This window comes from Oxyura jamaicensis, chromosome 4 (genome assembly GCF_011077185.1).
Source record: "Oxyura jamaicensis isolate SHBP4307 breed ruddy duck chromosome 4, BPBGC_Ojam_1.0, whole genome shotgun sequence".
Lineage (NCBI taxonomy): Eukaryota > Metazoa > Chordata > Aves > Anseriformes > Anatidae > Oxyura > Oxyura jamaicensis.
In genome coordinates this window covers 2,287,385-2,300,695 of record NC_048896.1, presented here as the reverse complement: position 1 = coordinate 2,300,695, position 13,311 = coordinate 2,287,385, and the positions used below count along the sequence as shown (strand labels likewise).

At 40.2% G+C, this 13,311-nt stretch overlaps 1 long non-coding RNA gene across 5 annotated transcripts in view; it reads left to right on the top strand.

Moving 5' to 3' along the window:
* LOC118166496 overlaps positions 1–13,311 on the top strand; it is an 87,172-nt gene that overhangs the window by 12,187 nt on the left and 61,674 nt on the right. For all 5 annotated transcript variants that reach the window (XR_004750533.1, XR_004750531.1, XR_004750532.1 and 2 more), the window contains exon 2: positions 12,787–12,924. This is a non-coding gene — a long non-coding RNA (uncharacterized LOC118166496). The remainder of the gene's footprint in view (positions 1–12,786; positions 12,925–13,311) is intronic.

Sequence of the window (13,311 nt, the reverse complement as noted above, 5' to 3'; positions counted from 1 at the left end):
TCTCTTCTCTTCTCTTCTCTTCTCTTCTCTTCTCTTCTCTTCTCTTCATTTGGAAAAACACAAAGGGAGATACTACTTTATTTGTTACAGCTCTAAATTTAGCTCTGGTTTAGTATCACTAAGAATATATATATATTATATATATTAAAAATATATATTTTTTTCTAGGCAGGAAAGTCTCTTTTTAAGTATACTTATTAAAAGAACGGTGGCAGCTGAACATTTTTAACAATGAAGTAATATACATTTTGAAAAAAGAGCCTCAAATGTCAGCTAACACAGTAATGACCTGGCCCTGTAGCAAATCTTGCTTTAATACCTCTTTTCCAAAAGATCACGTATTGAGTTTCATTATTTTCTGCTCAGATTTGTGGGAGACTGTTTCACACTATAGCCTGCTTTTATCTATGAAGAGATAGGCTTGAGTGTGTAAAATACAAAATATTGATAATTAGACCTCAGTTCCCTCATCTTTAGCAATGTATAGTTTCCATTCATGATTTTTTTTTTTTTTTTTTTTAAAAGTTGCTTGTTCATGCTTGGTTGCTACATTATATTTTCGATATTACTATTGTTAGTTTATGTAATAAAGAATGTAAAGTGCCCCCGAACTAGCACAAAGTGTCGTGGCTTTATTTTTGTTATTTCTCACTTCCTCACAATCCCTGCTCCCCTCCCCCAGCCGCTCCACTACAAAGCTTGTTGTACAGGGACTCCATTAATCCTACATTTCCTAGATGGTATCTGAGGCACAGTGGGTTTCCACAGAAATTAATTTGTCCTGACAACAGGCCTAAAGATTGGAGTCCAGGGATCACTTGGCAAATTCCCTTTAAACTGAGCACAATAATAAACAGAAAGCTGATAACGACAGTTCTAAAAGACCACACAGAGGAAGGACCCCGAGTAGACTTGCTCTGTGTATATCTGTGAATACCTCTGATAACTAGCAGACAGAAGCTTTATGCTTGATAGGAAAATGAGCAGACTGATTTATGCACATTTTAATATTACAGCACCTCGCAGAACTAACTTCATCTAGCAATGTACAACCTAAACTGCTTTCTGCAATAGGAAGTTCAATGTCGATCTGGCCAGCTGGTTTATACTACTCTTCTTTAATATTTGCATTAATGGCTCTGTGACGTTTTTCATGTCTTTTGTATTTTAACATAGCTCTAATTTTCTCAGTACACCTTGCTTGTGTAAACATTAAAAAAAGTTGAATATTGGGTAATAGTATTTTACGGACCGAATCTGGAAAGTTAGCCATCTGCTCTAAATATACTTTTTTTGTAACCTTCGAGATTATGTTCGTTTTTGTTTTCAATCATCTTCTGTGAAGTAATTCCTTATTAAGAAGAGTAAAGAGCATTTTAGACAGCCTTATTGCCTGTTTGCTTCTGTTATTTATTTTTGCCTTGAGTGCATATTTAGATGTTGTTTTCCCAAAGCTAAGGTATGGAAAATAGCTGTGTTGGAAATATACACTAATGCAGTAAGTGAATAAACAAGCATTCATTCAATATTTTAGAGCTTGTCAAGTGCATTTCAACCCTTGATTTTTGTCAATATGGAATTTAGAGCTTTAAAGATAATTAGAATTTGTGGTGTGTCAGTAAACTGCTGCCAGTTACGTTTCTGAAAAAAGCCATCATAATATTAAGAGTTAGTGTTGATAGAGTGATGTTAAGTAATATATATGCTGCTTAACTCTTCACCACTTCAGAGAAGGGTATGTAAAAATATAAATAATGGATAAAAGAGGGTGACCACTTAAAAGGAGGTACAGAAAATGAATTTTGGTTATTGAAAGTAAAAGTCTGAGTTTGTTTTCAATGCCCCAAATGCATTAGGAAACAGGATACAGACAGGAACATGCAGCTATGTCAAAAGAAGACAACTAGTATGCCTGACAGGTATGGTCATACACCTGAATAGCATGAGTCACATTTGATTACTTTTAATAGTTCTGATGTTTCTTTTAAGATAGAAATTTGGTAGGGGAATTCTACAGGATATATCCAAACTCATCAACAAGCATTGAAAACAATGCACGGTCCGCAAACTTTCCCGAGTAAAGAAATGTGCACGTGCTGGAGATAAGCAGAAATATGAAAGCTGCACATCTGCAGCACCCGGGGAAGGCAGAGGGAAGGCAGAAGGGTGAGGGTGCTGGTGGGCGCGGGGCACATCGTGCTCGCTCCTGCATTGCTATGCGAGGCCGGGTGGCAGGCTGCCAGCAGCTGGGTAGTTAAGGGCTTGGAATGCTGGCTGCCCTTGGCATTTGTGATACAGGGAGTTTATATAAAAAAAGTTCTGTCTTACATGCTTTTCCGGCACAGCTAATGGGCCCAATTCTGCTTCTATTATCGGTAATGACAAAACTACCATTGACTTCAGTAAGGGCAGCATCAGACTCACTATTTAAGAGCTTAACTAGCTGAGAGGTGGGGTTCTATTATACTGCTGGAGTGTGATGTATATACCACGCCTCCCTGCTGAAAAATAAAATCTTTTGCTCTCATTATTGGCTTTAAATTAGTTTGTACACTATGAATTAATCAATTACAGCCAACATACTTTGGAAATTAAATTCAGGATGAGTAGTGCAATTTATATTTGTCACACTTAAAGAACTCTATTGTATGGGAATGTGGAAGATTTGAAAACAGCTAGTTTTAATGCTCTCTAGCTCCTCTTCCTAGGTTCTGGTGCAAGAGCAAATCGACTTGCTCTGCCTTTTAGTTCCGTAAAAGAACAAACCCAAACACTCCCCTCCACTTTTCCCATCACAATCATTCTATGCATTTCAGTGTATGAGCTATTAGGTTTTTTGAATTTGGATCAAATCAGGCATTTTTCCCCCAGCAAATAGTACTCTCGTGTGCCTTATACATTTGATTTGAAGGACTGTGTGTTATTTGATGTTCTTATGAGATAAACAATAAACTTTTGAATATGTTTTTTCCATTTGAATACAAGCCTAGGGATGCTTCACCCTGCATCCTAAAGCCTGATTTCCCCTGGGACTCATTATCATGCAGCTCACATGTTCAGTCACCTACACTGTTGAACTTACTATCAAATAACCTTCGAAACGTTACTAGTTATTACGTGTCAGAGGGCAGATTTATGATAAACTAACTTTGAAACAAAATAATGAATTCTCAGCGTTCTGTTTTCCAGCAGCATTTCTGGTAATTTTGATCGATTTAAATTTTAAAACAGTAAGTTGCCTTTTTCTCTTATTCTATCAAATAAAACAGCTCCCTCCCCTCGTGAAATTTCTTCCTCCTTAAATATGGTTTATGATGATTTGAGCACTGACTATAAAGAATAAAAATGAGAACATTTGTCTGTGAGCTACCAAACTGCCCACCGGAGTTCATTTGCGATTAAACTTTCATAGCTTCCTAACTTGGTGAAAGTTAAATTAACTTAACCCTTAGCATAGTCTACCAGTGTCAAAAATACAGCTGTGTAATAGATGTTGGCAAACAGAAATATTTTCTCCTTGTGCTTTGCAGTGCCAGTATTTTAAGGTTTCAAGCGAGGTTCTTGCATAACAGTGACAAAAATCAATAGTGTCATCTTCCCAGAAAACACAAATGTTTTACAGTGGACTATAAAGGCAATCCAGAAAGGTTTCCCGAATGCTGTGCTGTGTTTCAGCCCTTAAAGGCCATGCTCAAGGATATAAATAATTGGCAAATTTTCAAGAAAGCTGAATGTAGCTTCAGTAGCCACTCCTTTAAATGGTAGCCGGCATGATTGTGACTTTTAATGAGATTGTCTCAGGGAAGAAATTCGGGTAGATAAATGCTGTATAATCATTCTGGAGGTGATCAGAATAGCAAATGTTCCGCAGACGAAATGTAACAGTACACCACGTCAAAAATTAAGTCTGGCTAATTTGGATAAAAATCAGTGTAGTTCCTCTTGGTATCAGTGGAATTTTTCTTTATGCTCTATTTTAGACAAGCATTGGGCAGATTAATGTCATCTCCTACTGGGCAAAGCGTAGGCTTTGAGATATTGCTCATCTATGTTATTGCATGGAAAGCGCCTGACCTGGGGTAGCTCTGTGAAGCTTGGGGATAGAGCCACCACCTTCAGTACGCTCTCTCATCTCTTTTGCTCCTCTTGCTGTGATTATGGTTCTCCAAGGGCATTACGGGCAAAAGTTCCACATCAGTCTGTCTATTAATATTTATGCAGCAATTCAGGAGGTAATGCATTGTTAAAATACAAGTTGGAAATCCACCAAATTTAATCACTTTTAGTACTGGAAATTATCTATTTCTACATCAGATGGAGGGGAAGGGGGCGGCTATCATTACAACAGTTTTTTTTACCAACTTATTTGCCAGTTATGAGAATGTTTGAATTAAAAGGGGCAGTGAATGCTGTTGTATAGCTAAAATGTTTTAAAAGGAATATAAGATGTATACATGCAATTTAATGTGAGGCATGCCAAAATATTTAAAGTAAATGCATACTATATAGGTAGGCCCTCTGATCACTCGTGCTGATTTAGTTCATCACTATATTTGGGCATAAGGACTGCTTGTGTACATACAGGCCACTAGGATTTGCCCTTTCCTACCAGGCAATTCCTCCTGCCTAAATGCAGAAATAATATTTTTTATCACTGGTATCATTTCATTTTTGCAGCTGTCTGCACGCATCAGGTTAGTAATACAAACTCTGTCAGACCAATCTCTCCCTTCCACACGCTACAAAATCTACTATTATTATTTAGAGTTAACCTCGTAAGAAAGTGTTCATTATTTAAACTGTTCAATCCCAAAAAGAATTGTTAGCTATTGTTATCTAAGGACCTCCTGCAGTCTCCCCTTAGTCAAATAAGGCTCCTTTTGTTTTCAATAGGAGTTTTTTTTTTTTTTTTTTTTTTTTTTTTTTTTTCCTGAGAACTAGCTCTGAGCTTTCATGCAAGCAAAATAAATCCAGTGAAAGTAAAACATTAATTAAAATGTATAAAAAATAAAAAGGAGAATGTTCAAGAAGACTGGTACTCAAATAAAACACTTTTTTTCAGGTCACTTGGCTTTCTGATGTCATTTCTGGCAGATTCGTTAGCCTGGCTCCATCACGTTATGTTCTGAACCATAACATGATGGGAGATGATCAAAGTGAGAATGCTAAAGGCTCAGGACATTTAAAAAACATTCTATTCTGGAAATTGTTCTAAAACTATAAACAGATTACATTAAAAATCTGTGGTACTGAACATGGTTGCTCATCATCTTTTTTTAGAAGGAGATATTGAAAAGTTTGGGTAAACAGCATTGAAGTTTTTATGATGGCAGGCTGAACATTTCTCCAGAATTTTAGGCAATGCAAGCCTCTCTGAAATGCAATATAACCTATTTCTGCTTTTAGGCATGTTGTTTTAATCTTTATACTTGAAAGTAGTAAGCATATGGGTCAGATCACCCACTCCTGCTAATGGACACAGTTCTGTGGACTTCAGTGTCCAATTATGCCAGCTAAAGATCTCACCATTGCAGGGTTTTATTTCCTTATTTTTCTTGTCTTCCTGATCTTTGACCCCTTATCAAAGGAATGCCATCTGTAATATGATAATAATATGAAATTCTCTGCTCACTTTATAACAGCACATGTCCCAAAGAATTGTAATGATCCTCACCTTTATATAAAATGTAGCTTATGAGGGATTTCAGTGCTGTCATTGTCTTTGGCTGGCAGAGGGGTGACACTCAGGTAGCTCGGTCTGGCATTGCAGTAGAATATTCAACGTTTTTGCATTTCCCTGAAACAATTGCTCTGTGGGATGAGTGAGCAAATAAACTCATGGGCAAGTCAACAGACTGACAGGAGGTCATTTTTCCTAATTTTTGATGCATTTTAGTGCTCAGGAAAGTGAGAAATAGTAGCACTGATTTTTGAGTTTTTAAGGTTACACACTGGTGCTTTCAATCAGTATGAGGATATGGGTGAAGGTGGAGACAGAAGCACATAGCCAGTGTGACACTGTAGGTACATAATGGAGCTACACAAGAGTGTAAAAAGGATTTAGCTCTATAAGTCTATAAGACTATTGATTTTGATTTATGGGCTGAATATAAGTGTGTATTTTAAGGAGCCATTAGAGTTTGTGATTTGAAATATGCAGAGTGCAGGCTTCCCCTCAGCGTTGTGTAGGAAATCATGCTTCTTTACATTAGGTTTGTAGCAAGAAAAGCCTTAGTTTCAGACTCTGTATACCACATAAGCAACGGAGTGGCCAGGAACAGCATGATCCATCACTTCCACTGCTAGGCTTCCTGGGAGAAGAGGAGGGAATGCTTACACTTTGCTCCAGTGTACAGCCTGTATTCCAGGTGTGGTTTTTGGTAAGTCAGTGCTGCTCGAAGACCTGTAGCTGTTGATAAGGGGCCACACAAGTGCTTGAGGAGGGCTGGGGCTTTTGGGGTATCTGTGTGGTGCAATAAAGAAACGCTTGGTAAGTCTGAGAAGCGGCAGTCAGCTGGATAGTGGTTGGAAACGTGGCTGTACTAAATGGTGTGAGAGGCATACTGGGGCAATCACTTGAACTGTGCAGCAGGAGCTTTTGGCACCTCCCAGCCTCCCGTCTCCCATCCTTCCACCACGCTGCAGGCGTGCAGCTCCTCTTCTTGGGTGGCAACAGCAGTTGCAGCTGGTGACCCTCATTTGGTGCCCTCTGGCTCTGCCTTTGCTACAGCTCTTATCATTTGGACAAATGCTGCTCTTGTTTACAATAATGTAAATTTGGAGCAACCCCTCTCCCATTTCTCCAGCATAAATATTGCCCTCTGTGTGATTCCTGTCTCCTCCTTCACACAGATGGGCCCTGGGAGGCACGGGAGGAAGCCTTCTCTTTCTGAGTACCCATACATTGATCTTTTGGCTGCAGGCCCCAGGTGACTGAGCAGGCCATACATTCGATCTATGTAGATATGGGAGCTGCTGTTTGTCTTTCCTTTTTTTTTTTTTTTCCCCCTCTCTTGACTAAAAGCACTTCCCTTCCCACCTTCCCAGCTCTAAAAATGCCTTTCTATGGGAACCAAGGATGCAGCCCACAGTTCCTTTACTGCACCTCATTACTGCTACTCCAGTCATGAGAAAAGGCTGTCTCGCCATGACAAACTGCATGCTGGCTCTGTGATTTGTGCAAGCTCAAATTTTGCACTAATTCACTTATATATACTAGATGGAAAACACAGCCTCAGGGCTGCTATAAACTATGCTGCTGGAGCCGTGGAGGAGCGCTCTGCCAGCTGGGGAGTTGCTGGAGCGTGCCTCGCACGGGGCCGCAGGAAGGAGGGAAATGGAGTTTATGCACTTGTCAAAAAAGCTGCAGCAGGGAGAGATCCAGCACAGCACAACTAACAGCCCTGCAGCCGGGGCACCTGTACCCGAGTTAACGTGGTGACACACCGGTTGCATCGCTGGCAGCAGTGAACACCACATCCTGGCAGCTGTCCCTGCTCTGTCCACGTCGGCTGCCTAAAATCAGTGGCTGCTTTGGATCGTTCATTGAAAAAAGTTGTCTCCTTTCCCCTTTGCTCCCCTCCAGCCTTGATCTGCCCTTGTATTTTGTTTGGTGCTGCAGTGCAGTTCTGCAGCTTTAGTTTTCCGTATAGCCTGCTGGAAGATAATTTAAGAACGTTTTCTTTTAAGAACAGCAAGAGTGCCACATTAGCTGACTCCCAAAATGATTGCTTGTCTGGTTACAGATAGCTGTTGACCCGTTCCTTTAATGTTACAAGTCTGCATCTCACTGCTCTCTCAAGCCAACCTACTTCCTTCTTTTTAATGAAATTGTCCCTTTAGCCTTTTTCCCAGGCTGGCTTTTCAACAATAACATTAGAAACAGCCTGCTCAGTTCTTTCCTCTGCTAATACCTTGCCCAGAGCTAACTTGCAGCTTCACTCTGTCAGCTGTAAGATATAGGTATACTGTTGTCTTAATTACTCATATTTCTCCTGCTGCTCATAATTCTGCTTGTTCCACCAAAGAGCTCTTCAGAGAGCTTTACTGCTTCCTTTTTCCTTTCTTTGGGGGTTTAAAGGTTGTCAGATATATAAACGCTCCTTGTTGCAGAGCTTTGGTGGTGACAGTGTCCTTTGTAGAAGAGATTTAGGGGGATGGGAGAACTAAATATGAATGCTTTTACACTAAGTCTCTGTGGAAGGAGAGAACACACGTAGCATTACCTTGCATAACAGAGCATCAGGAGTGTGTATGGCAAATCCCATCTCTAATGAATAGCCACGCAGCTATTCCTTCTGCAGCTTCATGTGCTGATGCTGCCTGTCAGGAGTAGGGGTTTCTTTGCTCTCACTGTCCACCGCTGACTATTCATGAATTGATCTGGCCTACTACTATTCCTCTAAAAACACTGTTGAAGAGGGACTGGAAACTTAAAACCCACCATCGCTGTGCTATGGCAAAACCCTAGTTCTTTGTGGTTTCAGCTCTCTCTTTTATGATTATAAGCTACTGCTTCTGTTACTGATATTAATTAAATAATCTGTCTGCTACTGCATGTAATGTCACCTGGAGCAGAACGACAACATGACATCTGTGGTTTTTTTGGTAACAGTTTGAACCAGCTTTGTCACAGGAGCGAGCTCTGTAGTGGGCAACACCTTTGGCCAAAATTCTTTTCTCCTGGCTGTTTGAAGCCCTCTTTCAATCTTAGTGGCCATCAGCTCTATATGGGGAGGTAGCTTGTTGGCAGAATACATCATAGCATTCAGCTGGTTGTCTTAGTTCAGTTTAGTTCAGCTGGCTGACAGGTTCAGGAAGCAGTACTGTGAATTTACGTTAATTGAATAAATGAAGAGCCTGTCAAATGGCTGTGGCTGAGCCTGTTTCTACCACCAAGCTTGTTGAGCTGGTGGTATGATCTGAGGTGGGACTGAGCTGGATGAACCTTCCACAAGTGTGACTCAAACCCTCCACTCCAGATTTCAGTTTGCTAATTTTGTTGTGACTGCTTTTGCGTAATTACCTGGAGAAAATGCTGCACACATACACAGGAAGAAACAGAGCAGTGAGAGACAGCAGCATCAGAGAATTACAACTCTTCGAGGTTTAAAGTGACCTAATAGAAGTAATAGACCTACCAACAACAGGCTGCAGTAAGTCAGGATCAAACTCATCAAGTAGCACAGATGTGACTAAAGAGTCTTTTAGAAGAAACAAATGGAAACAAATGGAAATAGATGAGAGAACTCGGTGAGAGGCACTAGAACTAAAAAGTGATTCTGTTCTGCATGGAGGAATAGCATGGAGAAAATAGCTCTTCAAGTTAGTGCACTGCTCTAGAGGAGCTAAAGGGGAGTGGAATAGCTGCCACAGAGAAGGAAATTTTCAGGCAAGGTCACAGGAGTTAGAACACATGGGAAATAGAAGCAAATGATAGCTCATTTCACACCCCCATGTATGGGAAGCTCACAGCCAAGGAAGGTCATATGAGCAACACACAGCGTGGCTCCTGCCCCGAGACTGGGTGAGAGAACTGGTGAAGTTGGCACTACTGCAAACCTCAGTTCCCTGATGTTTGCCACAAAATTTGGTGCAGAGCAAATGGTCTGTGATGCTTGGCAGCGGGCACCTGCACTGCTCCCATCTGCAAGGCAAGTTCTGCCTGGGTGAGAAGAAGGAAACACTCTGGGAAGCTAGCAAGGACCAGGGGTGGTCAGTTCAGCCTGATTTTATTGCAGTGGCCGGTGACACAGCTGGAGGCTGCTCACTGCAGTTGACGAGTAGTTATTTGGCTGTTTGCTCAAGGTTTCCTCTGGGAGTCCCAGCACTGTCTCCTGAAAGCAGCTCTGAGGGTGTGGGGGGTATATATGTGGTCATACAGCTGCTTTAGCACCTAGTCCCTTCTGGTCAGTCTTTTGTGGTGATTCTGGACAAATTACTTGACCTTGTGCCTCAGTTCTCCAAATGTAAGGATGTTTCCTGATTAACTTCTGTCTACAGAAGCAGGGGTTATTAAGAGAAGCAGGTCTTATGACTGTGTGGTACTTGGATGCCATGGCAATGTAATTAGCTGCACAGCAATTTTACTAAAAATGTCGCTGGTGGAGGAGAGGCCAGGGTGGGGGACTTGTTCAGGGGATGGATGCTAAAGGGGAGCAAGTTTCCAGACCTGTGGCTTCACCACAGCTTGGCTGCACGAGACAGGTCGTTGAAGGCAGATGTGGCTGACCCAGAGGTCCAGAACATAGTATTTACTACATGTGTTCATGTGAGATACAATACAGTACAAACCATTTGAAGTGTTAATACATTATATAACAGCTTTCCACCCCCAGCAAGCCTTTTGAAATTTTTATGTGGTATCTTGGGCTAAAAATCTTTTTGAGCTGATGTGTACCTTTGAGTGAACTTCAAGGAAGTATTACTGCTGTCATTAAATTCCCTTTTTCTCTATCTTTCTCTTCAAACTTATATATGTGGTCAGGAACTTCTGGACTGCTTAATCCAAAGGAGAGAGGCATGGGTTCGTGCACGGAAATCTAAAAGGCTCAGAGCAGGAAAGCTGTGCTGATGATTCGTTTATCTCTGTAACTCTGCCAAACCCCCAGACTGTGGCTGCCTGGGTCTTTTTGCCTTTTATATCTGTTAGGTCTTTTTTACTCCCTACCCTCAGAATGACCTCTGTAGCTATGGTTCCCAAATGTTACCCATATTAAATATGAGTATGTGTATCAGCATCCACAAGGCACACACTTCCAAGCTGTTCAAGCCCTTGTGTCGTAGAAGCGGCCTGTTTAGGCAGCAGCCTAAAAACCCCAAAGCCTGAAGCTTTTGGAGTTAATAGCTCTAGTTAGCTGAAAGTTATTGTGACTACATCCTTGCTACTCCACCGAGGAACAAATTTGTTCCTGTCATTTATGGTTAACCCTACTGTAAATCTACACAAGAAATGATAGGCTATTTCTGTTGGTTGAATGACGACTAACCATAGTAATAAAAAGTAAGCTTTCATAGCGGTATTTAGAACTTATTTTTAAAATTTAGTGAGATAATGCAATGATGTAATGAAAGGCAAACTTGGATCGGGTGGGATTTTGGTGGATTTCTTAATTCAGATGTTGTTCTATTGTATTTGGATTTTCTTGCCTGTTAGGACGAGGCACAGTCAGACATATTTTCCATCCTGATGAATGAAACAGAGCTCAAGGAGTTTAGCTGAGATTGGCTTCCCCTGCAAGAAAGATTGCTCTTTGTTGCCTGGATCATAATTTTAAGGCATGAAAACTATTCATCAGGAAAGCAGCATTTTTACTCCTTCCATCTTGCAGCCTGATCTTTGCTGAGTTAAAAATCCTCATCCAGAGAAGCTGATCAGAGTTTGCTATGGGCTGTAATAAGTCTATAGGGTCACCTTGATTAGTGTACATCAGTGCGGTTCTAGCAGTATGTTCTTGATAAGCCAACCCATTGCCGTGATTTAATCCAAATCTGTTTAATCATATATAATCCACATAATTCAAACATACTCACCAAGGATCTGGTTTTATGGCTGTACTGGGGGGAGAGAAATCTTGTGTTGTCACAAGTCATGCTGACATCAGTGGGGTTTCTTATTGATGTAGGACTTAGTGCTGGCACATGCAGTTACAGCAAAATTGGGGTTTTAGCATATTTGCAATTTGATGTATTTTTAGGAGGCCATTGCTTTGAGTTAAGTGAGTAAATGAACTCTGGGCCATGTCCAACAAAATCTCTGACTGAGAATTGTGCCCGGCGGTCATTTCAAGGAAATATGTACAGCAGTCTGAAATTATTTGTTGTGCAATTAAAAAAAACATAAGCCTTTTGTTTATATTTCTGGATTAGAAATTTCACTTTATACTTTGTCTATCAAAAAGAGCCTGTGCATTTTACAGGGCATTCTTTATGGCTTTATGAAATTTCAACAAAACATAGATGCTTTTCAGCATAAGTAATGTACAGACATTATTGCAATGGTACTGGTGACAATCCTTGTGTTCAACACACCCACATCAGATCCCAGCACATTTACGTAGCCATTTGTTAATGTGATGCACATGCACCCTAATGTCTCATACCATGGAATCTGAAAAAAAGTGCTCAAACCCCTGAGTAACGCTAAACAGCTGAGTAATCCTGTTGAAGTCAGCCCATGCATCCGTTAACAGTGCAAACTAATCCTTAGGAAAAAAAAATAAAAAAATATGAAAAGGGCAAAAAGACGACACCGTTCTTTCCAAGCCAATGAAACCCCACACGTGCTTAACCTTAGATACTAGACTGAGTAATCGGTGCATGGTCTGAGAGACTGAACCCGTACTTGCAACCATGGTTTGTGAAAACATACTATATGGTGAACTTTGTGCAGCTTGCCTACTGTATCACTTCTGATACATTTTTGATGACAGTGTTTTTCTTTGTGACCATTTTGAAATTTTCTGCGGATTTGTTTTGATTGCAAATAGGAATCCACATTAGCTAAAGCCAGATAATTTCTTCTGGCCAGCTTTGCCAGTAAATCACTGAGCTATGTAATTGGGTTTGTATAAAATTATGCATTGTGAACTTGGGAATAAGTAAAACGGAAACAAAAAGTTGATTTTTTTTTTTTAATAGTAGCATCTTTGTGCAAAATTTTTGTTTTGACCCTGTTCTTCTGCTCCCTAACATGGTCATTTTGATTGTTCTTCCAAAGTTAAATGAAAAGCAAACTACAGAGTAAGTTCAAGTAAAAGTGGTAATAGTTTCTGGTTTGGCTTGTAGGTGGAGCTGAATACAATGCCTGCATTTGTGGCTAACTACAAGCAATACATTATGAAGATGATGGTATTCAGACACACATCCAAACAATTTGATTCAGACAAATTGGATACAAGACTTTGACCAGCATAAGAAGAACAGGTGAGAACCCTTGAGAGAGGAGCTGAAATAATAAGTATTCTGGTGGTCAGGAAAAATATTTCTCCTGAAACACAATAGATCTTCTATTAGAAACTCAAAATACTAATTACAATCTGCCTAAAGACTTATTATAAATGAAGTGGAGATAGAAACATGTTTATATTATTGGGAGGCTTATTTGCAGATAAGCAGGAAACCAGTCACACATCTTCACAAACATAATTTTAGCTGTTTTAATTAGCAGGTTTGCTTTGATTTAATTTAATTCAGCAATTCCTTCTATCTTTACTGACACATGTGCAAATAAAATGCTCCTACCTGACTTTTGACATCCAGTTTCCTTTTTCATTTCTGTTTTTGTTGTTGTTGATTTCGGCAGTGTTTACA